This window comes from Delphinus delphis, chromosome 13 (genome assembly GCF_949987515.2).
Source record: "Delphinus delphis chromosome 13, mDelDel1.2, whole genome shotgun sequence".
Taxonomy (NCBI): domain Eukaryota; kingdom Metazoa; phylum Chordata; class Mammalia; order Artiodactyla; family Delphinidae; genus Delphinus; species Delphinus delphis.
This window is the reverse complement of record NC_082695.1, coordinates 55,881,438-55,895,139: the sequence shown is the minus strand read 5'-3', so window position 1 is coordinate 55,895,139 and position 13,702 is coordinate 55,881,438.

Genomic DNA, 13,702 nt, shown 5'->3' with positions numbered 1-13,702 from the left:
CAGTTATGAAGTTTGCAAATATTTCTCCCAATCTGCATCTTGACTTTTTTTCCCCTTAACCAGAGCTTTCACAAAATTTTTAATTTTGATGAAGTCCAATTTATTATATTTTATGGCTCATAATTTTTATGTTGTATCTAAGAACTCTTTACCTAGCCCTAGGGCCCAAGGAATTTTTTTCTATGTTTTATTTTCTAAAAGTTTATAATTTTATATTTACATATAAATCTATTATCCATTCTGAGTTAAATTATGTATAAGGTGTGAGGTTTAGGTGAAGGTTCAATTTTATTTTATTTATTTATTTTTATTTTTTAATATATTTTTGCTTGTGGATATCTGATTTTCTAAGCTCTATTTATTGAAAATATTTTATTTTCTATTTCATTGAGCTTTCTGTCGTCTCTCCACTAACACCACCTTGCCTTAAATACTGTGGCTTACACTGTAAGGCTTAAAAATCTGGTTGAGTTATTACTTCACTTTATTCCTTTTTTTATTTAATCAAAATTGTTTTAGCTATTGTAATTCTTTTGCCTTTACGTACAACTATTAGAATATGCTTATCTACATGAAAAATCTTGCTGGGGATTTTGATAAGAATTACAGTAAACTTATAGGTTAAGTTGTCAAGAATTGTCATATTTACTGTTTAGTTTTCCAATCATAGTACTTCTCCATTTATTTGATTTCTTTCTTCAGGGATTTTTAGTTTTAAGCATAAGTACTGATTACATTTTGCTAAATCTGTTTTATTTGGAGTAATTAAAATAGAATTTTATTTTATTTTGGTTTCCACATTTTCATTGCTAGTTTACAGAAATACAGTTGATTTTTCTATGTTAACGTAGTATCCTATGAGCTTGCAGCACTCATTTACTAGTTCTAGAGTTGATATTGATTTTAAAAAATATTTTGGGTTATTCTATACAAACCATCATGTCAACTGTAAATAGTGTAGTTTATTTCTTCCTCTACAATCTATATGATTTTTATTTGTTTTTCTTGCTTTATTGCAATGGCTAGGGCTTCTAGTGTGTGTATATATATATATATATATATATATATATATATATATATATATTAATTTAGCTTATTGATAAGCTAAATTGTCTTTTGAATATTGACTCAGTCTTGCATCCCTGAAACAAACCCCACTTGGTTCTGATTTTTCACTGCATTAAATATAATAATATTTTGTTAAGAATTTTTGTACCTATGTTCATGAGGGATAATGAACTGTAGTTGTCTTATTTTTTTTAATTTTCTGTTTTTCATTTTGGTATTAGAATGATAAAATTCTATTTGACAGTCATAAAGTTAAGTTTGATAGTCTCCCCTCTATTCCCTTTTTTGGAAGAGGTTGTGTACAATTACTGTTGATTCTTCCTTAGAAGTTTGGTAGAATTCTCCAGTGAAAAACTCTGGGCCTTGAGATTTCCCTTTTAAGAGTGGTTTAATTGTAATTTCTACTTCTTCAGTAGTTATAGATTTACTTATTTTATATTAGATGAGTTCTGATAGTTTGTGTTTTTCATGGAATTGGTCTATTTCATTTAAATTGTTAAATTTATGTGATTAGCCTTATTCATAATATTCTTTTTTTAACTTTTTTGTGCTTTTGTGTTCTATAGAGATGACCATTACTTAATTCATGATATTGGTAATTTGTATTTACTCTCTTTTGTTAGTCTTGCTAGAGGATTGTCAATTTTATTGATTTTTCCAAAGAATGAGCTTTTAATTTTATTTATTTTCTCTATTGTTTTTGTTTTTAATGTCATTGACTTGTGTTCTCTATTATTTCTTTTTCTTTTGCTTGCTCTGGGTTCATATTGTTCCTCTTTTTAAAAATTATTAATGTGGGTGTTTATATTATTGATTTAATCACTGATTTATAAATTAAGCACTGCATCATAAATGTTTGTTTTAGCTGCATTCTACATGTTTTTTTTGTTTGTTTGTTTTGTTTTTTTTGTTTTTATTTTTTGTTTTTTTTTGTGGTACACGGGCCTCTCACTGTTGTGGCTTCTCCTGTTGCAGAGCAAGGCTCCGGATGCAAAGGCTCAGTGGCCGTGGCTCATGGGCCTAGCCGTTCCGCAGCATGTGGGATCTTCCCGGACCGGGGCACGAACTTGTGTCCCCTGCATCGGCAGGCGGACTCTCAATGACTGCACCATCAGGGAAGCCCTACATGTTTTGATTCTACATAATACATTTTCATTTTTAATCTGTTTCATGTATTTTTAAAAATTTTACCTATGACTGCTATTCTATACTGTGTGTAATTTAATTAGCTTTATTTTTTTAATATGTAGTTTAATAAAAGAACAGTACAGTGACTAAGTTTTAGTCATCTTGCCAGATAATTTGAATCCCAAGAAAAATCATGGAAAGTTTGGGGAATGACTCAAGGTAATTCATGTCTGAAGGATTGTTAGTTGATGATTTCTTACCAACCTATTCCAGTAGTTAAACGATTGTCCTAATTGTGTGGGTTTTTTTTTGTCTGTTGGGTTTTTTTGTTTGTTTGTTTGTTTCCAGTTCTTGCTTAGTGTTCTTTAAGAATTTTTTGATTCTTAACCATTTCAAAGAATGGACATTCAACTTCCCACTTATTTTGTGGAACTGTACTCCCACACCAATCATCTCTCATCAAAGTCCATGTTTAGAGAGTAATGATTTATAGTTGTCACAAACAAAACCTGATTGTGATGATAAAAGGATTTTTCTGATTTAAGGTGTGGAGTTGCTAGAAAAATAGTGTATTCTAGTGTTTATAAGTTCAGCCTGTCACATACTACCTGTGAAACCTTGGGAAAGTTACTTAGCCTTCTCATTTTTCAACTGGAATTATTAATACTCTATACTTCAGTGAGCTATATTGTGAGGATGAAATGAACTAATACTGCTAAAGAGCTTGGAACATTGTCTAACTCTTATTAAACATTCAGAAAATACCAGAAACCTATTTCTATCAGTTACTTATGAAAAGCTTCACAGAAGATACCAAATTTTAGAAAAATTTTGAACATAAGAGAGGGTAAAAACTTTTAATTATTATCTTAGGAGATGTTTTGAGTAAGAAAAGATGAAAAATATCAAAACATTAAAAAATTAAATTTCTTAGACAGACATTTAAGAAACTGAGTTAAATTTGAAGCTAATCAGCAAGACTCTTCAGGTAATAAGAAGACAAGGTCAGTGAAAATAGGGAAAAACAAACTTTACTTCTGGTGCCAAGGAAATACTGAGGAAGATCATAAAAGATCCAACACATCTGCCTTAGACATCATTCAAAACCAAGCTTAAGTCTGACTTCATTCCAGACCTTTCCCAACAATTCTACCTTCTTCTTGACCTCATAAAGCACAATTTACCTGGCAATTCATTATTGCCTGAAGGAAATCTCTGGTGAATTTTGGTTCTCTTTGTCCTCTCTCTTTGCATTTATTTACCTCTGAATTATCTGTCTATTCATTAGCTTTTCTTTAATCCCATTACTACTCCTATAATTTAGGCCCCCTTCATTCTCATCTTGACTTTACAATAGCTTCTTAACTCATATTCCCTCTCTAGACTTGATACCCCTTCCCCAATGACTTATCTTTATTTCTATTCCTTTCCCTATCTGTCTGTAGTTTGTCACCAGAATAATGTCACAAAATCCACAATTACCACCTTTCCTCCAAAACCTTTTCAGATGTCTGTCTCTTACTAAACAGAGCTGTTACATTTTATGTGCCCTCTTTAGCATTTAAATAAGAAGATCTATTACAAACTGAAAAAAAATATTCCAGTTTTCCTACTATTTTTTGGCACATTTTGAGTACTTCCAAGCAAAGAATCTATCCTAGCACTATTTATTTCATAGAGTAGTATTGCCTAAGTTTACCCTAAATTAAAATAAATTGCTGTCTAATTGTTACTTATCTGTGTATCTTATCTTCTTTCTTTTTCTTCCTTGAGGTAGGAGATCAGACCATATTTTCTCATTCCTTCCACAGCACCTAACAAAATATTATATCTAAAGACTCATTACATTGTTAAATTGAATTAAGTTGAATTGGAAATTTTAGGAGCTGGAAGAAGAGATAGTCAAGTTCTTTTTCTTTGATTTTGTTTCTTACTTATAGTAAATTTTTGGATCATGCACCTAAATACACAAAACTTCATTTTCCTCATCTCTTAAATGTCAGTGATGGTATTTCCTTTCCTTCCTGGGTCCTTTTGGAAATAATTAATGTATTTTGTAAGGGTTTGGAAAATGCTGGAGAAGAACACTATTAATCATCATCAGTAGCAACAGGAGAAAAGACTTGTTAACTACTAATATATGAATGATTCTCTGCAGAGCAAGATAAGTAGGCAAGCTTCTTGTCTTCTCTGAGCCCCAAATTAAAAATGCACAACAAATCCAGGTGTAATATAGTCAAAGAAAAATATACTCAAGGGCACCCAAAGATAAATGCCAAAACCAGACTGTGAACTTCCTGAAGCCAGGAATTAATACACAATGCATTAAGAAAATTATTAAACTATATCTTGAGATAATAATTTCATCATTGACATATATTAGATAGACTTGGAACCATCTCATACAGACACCTTAGCAATGAAGGTTAAATGAAGTTAGAATCAAGGCAGGGAAAGAAGCTTCAGATTCATAAACAATCCTGAATTGACTAGGCTGCTGGAGTGAAACCAAAATGAGGTGTGTGTATATGTGTATGTGTGTGTGCCCTGAGGAGTGATGGTGGTGGGGGTGGTGATGAAGAGGGCAAGGATTTAGAACAAACATCAGGAGGAAGCAGGTTCTCTATATAAATGTGGACCATTAATGATTCTTTAAACACAATAAACTTGTTTAAAGAAAGAGGAATGCCCACATGGGTTAAATCTTGGCAGAAGAAGTTCTTTGGCAATAGTGATGTCATAAAGGATTTGGGTTTGAACAAGACTGTAGGGTAGGAGTAATAGGTATTAGATCCTAACCTCCTATTAGCTAAACAGTGAGTCTGTCATTCTAGTTCCATGCCTTGGACAGATCTCTGTCATCTTTAGGAGAATAAGGAATAATCAAGAAAGGGAATCTTTTACTGAACTTATCACATAATTAATTAGTTGCATAAAAGGAAAACAATAATGAAAAGCCAGACTGAATAGTTTGATAGAACCTTCAGTTTCTGACCAGTCATGCTAGCCATGTGTCAACACGTGGCCACTGCACTGCTTCCTATTAATCCTGGTTTTAAAATGGTTCATTACGGTGTTAGTCCCAGAAAAATTGAGTAGGACTACTTAGCCCCTGGCTACAATGGGCATCTCAGGTCCAAAGTGACTGCTTTTTGAGTCTATTCCAGGGGGCTGGCAGGACCCCAGGCATTTCACAACTGAATCACTTTGACCCAAAGTCATTTGTTCAATCATGGTTGACAAAAGGTAACAGAGACTTTCTACTGTTCAGAAAACAAATGGATCTCTTGGCTGTTTTCATAAAGATCGACGGGGACTTAAAGTAGCCTGAGGTTAATATTATAAATCTTTCTAAAAGAGATTTTCAGAACATATTGTTTATCCCAGCATTGGATCAATCTCACAAAATGACATATTTTCAAACTACAGTGAAGCGAAACAAGTTATTCTCGAAAAAGTTGAAAATATTGAGAAAGCTTTTCCTTTCCTGTTTTCTTTTTGTTTATTTAACCTTTTATTCTTGAACATCAGCTAAAGCAAGAGCTCAAACAGAAATGTATGTTGAATATGGATTGACCTTTTCATAAGCTTTGTGCCTACTCATCTAATCTTTATTGGTATCCATAGATTCCTTGGATGCTTACAATGGGTATAACTCTATGGTAGCTGGCGTGAAGTGTAGGCTTTTAAAACTGTATGGAATAAGAAAAACAAAAACAAAACATGATAAAAAAATCCAATTGTAATTCATGTAATCATAACCACCTACTGTAAAATTAAAATTCACTGGGAATGTTGACAAGTAAATATTTTGGCAGTATCCTATACATGTCAATTAAATAAGAGGAAAGTTAATAATAAAAAATAACTTTGAACTTTGGATTAAAGGATATTTTGAGGAGACATGAGGGAATCTAAATTAAAATTGAAAGAGTTAGCATACAGACAAGACTTCAGGAAAGTATAAATACTGTAGACAGAGCAAACTATATCATATTTATACTACTTCCTGATAGGTCTTACAGTTTTATTTTGTAAAATACTAAACATTTGCCCCATTTTCTCTCTTGTATTTTTAATTCAAACTTGTTGGCATCTCCTCTTACACTGGAAAGTTTTTGGAAGCAGAATGATCTGACTTTCAGCTGTAGCAGCAGTACTTACTGGTATAACCAAAATGAATGAATGTTCAAATTGTCCTCTGAATAATATGAAGCCATGTTTACAGCCCTGACTCTGTTCCCCTCCTTACATGGCTCACAGTCTCAGTTTGCTCATTACTCCTGATCGTGTCCTTGTGTGTTCAGAGATATGTGAGAATTGTTCCTATCCCACCTTAAATCTAATTTAGGGCTGAAAGCAAGTTTCAATTTCATTCCCTTTGAGGTTGTAGGACAACATAGTAGCTACAATCATCAGTTATTTAAGAATGCTTTGTCTTTTAGCCAGACTGTCTGGCTGGGGAACTGTACCATGAAAGAAGTCTAGAGAGTATATTCATCAGCCACTATCGTCTGGCCATAAGAACTTTGCTAGGAAGATGATCCTTCAATTCTTCTTATTTTGAAAAATAAAACTCGGTCAAGAAAGCTCTCTATGAAACAGATAGATTAAATAAAGCTGTTTTTAGTGATAGTGACAAAATAAAGAGCCAGTAAAGAGGTCTACTAAGAAGGTGGATTTTATACAGAAAATATAAATTTTAGAAAATTTTTAAAAACTAGAATCAATTTGATGGTATTTTGGATTTTTGATATAAAATGAGCCTTCTGTATATGTGTGTGTATATGTGTGTATGTGTTTATGCACACACATACTTATGTGTATGCGTATGTGTCAAAAATAACCTGGCCAGTATAAAAATTCTTGTCAAATAAGAGATAAAGGTTGATGAAAGTTGGAGATTCAATCTATCTATAGTATAAAGACATGCATAGGAAACTCTTATATCTCAATGAAAATGTAATTCAAGAGAAATTTATTTTAATGTCTTTAGTCTTGTATTTATAGAGTCACTAATGGTGTGAAGGGGTCCCTTAAATGTGTAGTATAGAGATGGGGGAATTTCTATGACAATAATATTATCTAATTTGGAAATTAAAGAATGATTCTCCTTTCCAAATATCTATAGGGAATGGTCTTTCTTTTCTGAAAATCTGCTCCATTTCTATAGTGTCTATTATAGGATGAAAGGAATGAGTTTTTTTTAATCAAGATGTTATTGACTCTAACAGAGCCTGAAAAGAAGTTGCTCTGACCCTCCTCCAATACTTTGAGATCAAAGTTGTCTTTAAGTTTTGGTTTCCATTCTGGCTCTCTTCTGCCTTTTCCTAGCCATTCTGAGTCTCAATTTTCTCATCTGCAAAATGAGGTAATTGAGTGTAATCATCTCTAAAATCATTCCTAATATCAAAAGAGAAAAATAAAAAAAAGAATAAGAAGGAGAAAGAGGACACTTAGAAATACTTGGATACTTTTGCTTCATGGTCTGGTAGAGAGAGACACCATTTGTCATCCACAGATCGTGCACTGCAGTAAATGTGGCGAGGTAGCAAGTGCAACACATAGCTCTGAGGCTGAATGCATACTCATTGTTATGTAATTTTTCTTTGGGGCCAGGTGGGTGCACTGTTTGCCAGGAATTAATACTTCAAGAATACAACAGTGCATACCCAGACAAAGAGCTTGGTTGGGATGTCTTTGCTCAGGAAACAATTAAAATGTATTTGTACTGAGTGATAAAAACCTTCCCCAAATGTTAGGCACTGCAGCAAAGTACAATGTTTGGTTGTGCTTTTCAGGTAACAATGTAAATGCTATTCCCTTTCACATGTTGGATATTATGGGACTAAGTTATTGACATTAAAAAAAAAAAAAAAAAGGAAAAGTTTTAGAAGAACAATTCATCAAGTGCCCAAATGTTTAATATGTTGCAGTTTTTAACTCCACATGGAATTAGAGACTTATGAAACTATATGAGATAAAAGGAAGGGACATAAGATTGATCATTTGAGAAGCGTTCTTTTTTTTTTTTTTTTTGACAAGGATTAATATTTTTAATTTATCAATAATTTTTATAAGCCAATGAGAAAAATAAGAACACAGAAATAGAAAAAATGATTACAGATCATTGACAATTCACAAATGAATAAATACAAATGGCTAATGAAGATATTAATACATGATCAATATATCTAGTAACTAAAGGAATGCACATTAAAACAACGAGTAATAAAAGCAAGAACAAGGTTAAAGGTAGGGAGAGGAAGGACAAGAGCAGAGGAGAGAAAAGGAGGAAAGCTATGCGTGCCAGTGCTATAGAAGAGTGTGAGAAACATTCCATATACTGTTAGTAGGAGATCGTGAGAAGTGGCACAGGATTGATGGGTGGAAGACAAGTTGGGAAGTAAGGATAGACCAGAGTGATATAATCAGGAACCTTATGCAGGGTAGCAGCAGTGGCAACAACGGAAAGGAAAACAATACATTTGATTAACTTCTTATTAAATGTCAGACATTTTATTGGAAGATTCCTGCCCCCTCGCCCTGCACATAGTATCTTTTTTTTTTTTTTTAACATCTTTATTGGGGTATAATTGCTTTACAATGGTGTGTTAGTTTCTGCTTTATAACAAAGTGAATCAGTCATACATAAACATATGTTCCCATATGTCTTCCCTGTTGCGTCTCCCTCCCTCCCACCCTCCCCATCCCACCCCTCCAGGCTGTCACAAAGCACCGAGCCAATATCCCTGTGCCATGTGGCTGCTTCCCACTAGCTATCTACCTTACTGCGTTTGTTACTATGTATATGCCCATGACTCTCTCTCGCCCTGTCACAGCTCACCCTTCCCCCTCCCCATAACCTCAAGTCCGTTCTCTAAGAGGTCTGCGTCTTTATTCCTGCTTTACCCCTAGGTTCTTCATGACATTTTTTTCTTAAATTCCATATATATGTGTTAGCATACGGTATTTGTCTTTTTCTTTCTGACTTACTTCACTCTGTATGACAGACTCTAGGTCTATCCACCTCATTACAAATAGCTCAATTTCGTTTCTTTTTATGGCTGAGTAATATTCCATTGTATATATGTGCCACATCTTCTTTATCCATTCATCTGATGACGGGCACTTAGGTTGTTTCCATCTCCGGGCTATTGTAAATAGAGCTGCAATGAACATTTTGGTACATGACTCTTTTTGAATTTTGGTTTTCTCAGGGTATATGCCCAGTAGTGGGATTGCTGGGTCATATGGTAGTTCTATTTGTAGTTTTTTAAGGAACCTCCATACTGTTCTCCATAGTGGCTGAACCAATTCACATTCCCACCAGCAGTGCAAGAGTGTTCCCTTTTCTCCACACCCTCTCCAGCATTTATTGTTTCTAGATTTTTTGATGATGGCCATTCTGACTGGTGTGAGATGATATCTCATTGTAGTTTTGATTTGCATTTCTCTAATGATTAATGATGTTGAGCATTCTTTCATGTGTTTGTGGGCAGTCTGTATATCTTCTTTGGAGAAATGTCTATTTAGGTCTTCTGCCCATTTTTGGATTGGGTTGTTTGTTTTCTTGTTATTGAGCTGCATGAGCTGCTTGTAAATTTTGGAGATTAATCCTTTGTCGGTTGCTTCATTTGCAAATATTTTCTCCCATTCTGAGGGTTGTCTTTTGGTCTTGTTTATGGTTTCCTTTGCTGTGCAAAAGCTTTGAAGTTTCATTAGGTCCCATTTGTTTATTTTTGTTTTTATTTCCATTACTCTAGGAGGTGGGTCAGAAAGGATCTTGCTGTGATTTATGTCATAGAGTGTTCTGCCTATGTTTTCCTCTAAGAGTTTGATAGTTTCTGGCCTTACATTTAGGTCTTTAATCCATTTTGAGCTTATTTTTGTGTATGGTGTTAGGGAGTGATCTAATCTCATACTTTTACATGTAGCTGTCCAGTTTTCCCAGCACCACTTATTGAAGAGGCTGTCCTTTCTCCATTGTACATTACTGCCACCTTTATCAAAGATAAGGTGTCCATATGTGCATGGGTTTATCTCTGGGCTTTCTATCCTGTTCCATTGATCTATCTTTCTGTTTTTGTGCCAGTACCATACCATCTTGATGACTGTAGCTTTGTAGTATAGTCTGAAGTCAGGGAGCCTGATTCCTCCAGTTCCTTCTTTCGTTCTCAAGATTGCTTTGGCTATTCGGGGTCTTTTGTGTTTCCATACAAATTGTGAAATTTTTTGTTCTAGTTCTGTGAAAAATGCCAGTGGTAGTTTGATAGGGATTGCATTGAATCTATAGATTGCTTTGGGTAGTAGAGCCATTTTCACAATGTTGATTCTTCCAATCCAAGAACATGGTATATCTCTCCATCGATTTATATCATCTTTAATTTCTTTCATCAGTGTCTTATAATTTTCTGCATACAGGTCTTTTGTCTCCTTAGGTAGGTTTATTCCTAGATATTTTATTCTTTTTGTTGCAATGGTAAATGGGAGTGTTTTCTTGATTTCACTTTCAGATTTTTCATCATTAGTATATAGGAATGCCAGAGATTTCTGTGCATTAATTTTGTATCCTGCCACTTTACCAAATTCATTGATTAGCTCTAGTAGTTTTCTGGTAGCATCTTTAGAGTTCTCTATGTATAGGATCATGTCATCTGCAAACAGTGACAGCTTTACTTCTTCTTTTCCAATTTGGATTCCTTTTATTTCCTTTTCTTCTCTGATTGCTGTGGCTAAAACTTCCAAAACAATGTTGAATAATAGTGGTGAGAGTGGGCAACCTTGTCTTGTTCCTGATCTTAGTGGAAATGCTTTCAGTTTTCCACCATTGAGGATGATGTTTGCTGTGGGCTTGTCAGATATGGCCTTTATTATGTTGAGGAAAGTTCCCTCTATGCCTACTTTCTGCAGGATTTTTATCATAAATGGGTGTTGAATTTTGTCAAAAGCTTTCTCTGCATCTATTGAGATGATCATATGGTTTTTCTCCTTCAATTTGTTAATATGGTTTATCACATTGATAGATTTGCGTATATTGAAGAATCCTTGCATTCCTGGAATAAACCCCACTTGATCATGGTGTATGATCCTTTTAATGTGCTGTTGGATTCTGTTTGCTAGTATTTTGTTGAGGATTTTTGCATCTATGTTCATCAGTGATATTGGCCTGTAGTTTTCTTTCTTTGTGACATCCTTGTCTGGTTTGGGTATCAAGGTGATGGTGGCCTCGTAGAAGGAGTTAGGGAGTGGTCCTCCCTCTGCCATATTTTGGAAGAGTTTGAGAAGAATAGGTGTTAGCTCTTCTCTAAATGTTTGATAGAATTCGCCTGTGAAGCCATCTGGTCCTGGGCTTTTGTTTGTTGGAAGATTTTTAATCACAGTTTCAATTTCAGTGCTTGTGATTGGTCTGTTCATATTTTCTATTTCTTCCTGATTCAGTCTTGGCAGGTTGTGCATTTCTAAGAATTTGTCCATTTCTTCCAGATTGTCCATTTTATTGGCATAGAGTTGTTTGTAGTAATCTCTCATGATCTCTTTTATCTCTGCAGTGTCAGTTTTTACCTCTCCTTTTTCATTTCTAATTCTATTGATTTGAGTCTTCTCCCTTTTTTTCTTGATGAGTCTGGCTAGTGGTTTATCTATTTTGTTTATCTTCTCAAAGAACCAGCTTTTAGTTTTATTGATCTTTGCTATTGTTTCCTTCATTTCTTTTTCATTTATTTCTGATCTGATTTTTATGATTTCTTTCCTTCTGCTAGCTTTGGGGTTTTTTTGTTCTTCTTTCTCTAATTGCTTGAGGTGCAAGGTTAGGTTGTTTATTCGAGATGTTTCCTGCTTCTTAAGGTGGGCTTGTATTGCTATAAACTTCCCCCTTAGAACTGCTTTTGTTGCATCCCACAGGTTTTGGGTCATTGTGTCTCCATTGTCATTTGTTTCTAAGTATTTTTTGATTTCCTCTTTGATTTCTTCAGTGATCTCTTCATTATTAAGTAGTGTATTGTTTAGCCTCCATGTGTTTGTATTTTTTACAGATCTTTTCCTGTAATTGATATCTAGTCTCATGCCGTTGTGGTCAGAAAAGATACTTGATACAATTTCAATTTTCTTAAATTTACCAAGGCTTGATTTGTGACCTAAGATATGATCTATCCTGGAGAATGTTCCATGAGCACTTGAGAAAAATGTGTATTCTGTTGTTTTTGGATGGAGTGTCCTATAAATATCAATTAAGTCCATCTTGTTTAATGTATCATTTAAAGCTTGTGTTTCCTTATTTATTTTCATTTTGGATGATCTGTCCATGGGTGAAAGTGGGGTGTTTAAGTCCCCTACTATGAATGTGTTACTGTCGATTTCCCCTTTTATGGCTGTTAGTATTTGCCTTATGTATTGAGGTGCTCCTATGTTGGGTGCATAAATATTTACAATTGTTATATCGTCTTCTTGGATCGATCCCTTGATCATTATGTAGTGTCCTTCTTTGTCTCTTTTAATAGTCCTTATTTTAAAGTCTATTTTGTCTGATATGAGAATTGCTACTCCAGCTTTCTTTTGGTTTCCATTTGCATGGAATATCTTTTTCCATCCCCTTACTTTCAGTCTGTATGTGTCTCTAGGTCTGAAGTGGGTCTCTTGTAGACAGCATATATAAGGGTCTTGTTTTTGTATCCATTCAGCTAATCTGTGTCTTTTGGTGGGAGCATTTAGTCCATTTACATTTAAGGTAATTATCGATATGTATGTTCCTATTCCCATTTTCTTAATTGTTTTGGGTTCGTTATTATAGGTCTTTTCCTTCTCTTGTGTTTCTTGCCTAGAGAAGATCCTTTAGCATTTGTTGTAAAGCTGGTTTGGTGGTGCTGAACTCTCTCAGCTTTTGCTTGTCTGTAAAGGTTTTAATTTCTCCATCAAATCTGAATGAGATCCTTGCTGGGTAGAGTAGTCTTGGCTGCATGTTTTTCTCCTTCATCACTTTCAGTATGTCCTGCCACTCCCTTCTGGCTTGTAGGGTTTCTGCTGAGAGATCAGCTGTTAACCTTATGGGGATTCCCTTATGTGTTATTTGTTGTTTTTCCCTTGCTGCTTTTAATATGCTTTCTTTGTATTTAATTTTTGACAGTTTGATTAATATGTGTCTTGGCGTATTTCTCCTTGTATTTATCTTGTATGGGACTCTCTGTGCTTCCTGGACTTGATTAACTATCTCCTTTCCCATATTAGGGAAGTTTTCAACTATAATCTCTTCAAATATTTTCTCAGTCCCTTTCTTTTTCTCTTCTTCTTCTGGAACCCCTATAATTCGAATGTTGGTGCGTTTAATGTTGTCCCAGAGGTCTCTGAGACTGTCCTCAGTTCTTTTCATTCTTTTTTCTTTATTCTGCTCTGCAGTAGTTATTTCCACTATTTTATCTTCCAGGTCACTTATCCATTCTTCTGCCTCAGTTATTCTGCTATTGATCCCATCTAGAGTACTTTTAATTTCATTTATTGTGTTGTTCATCGT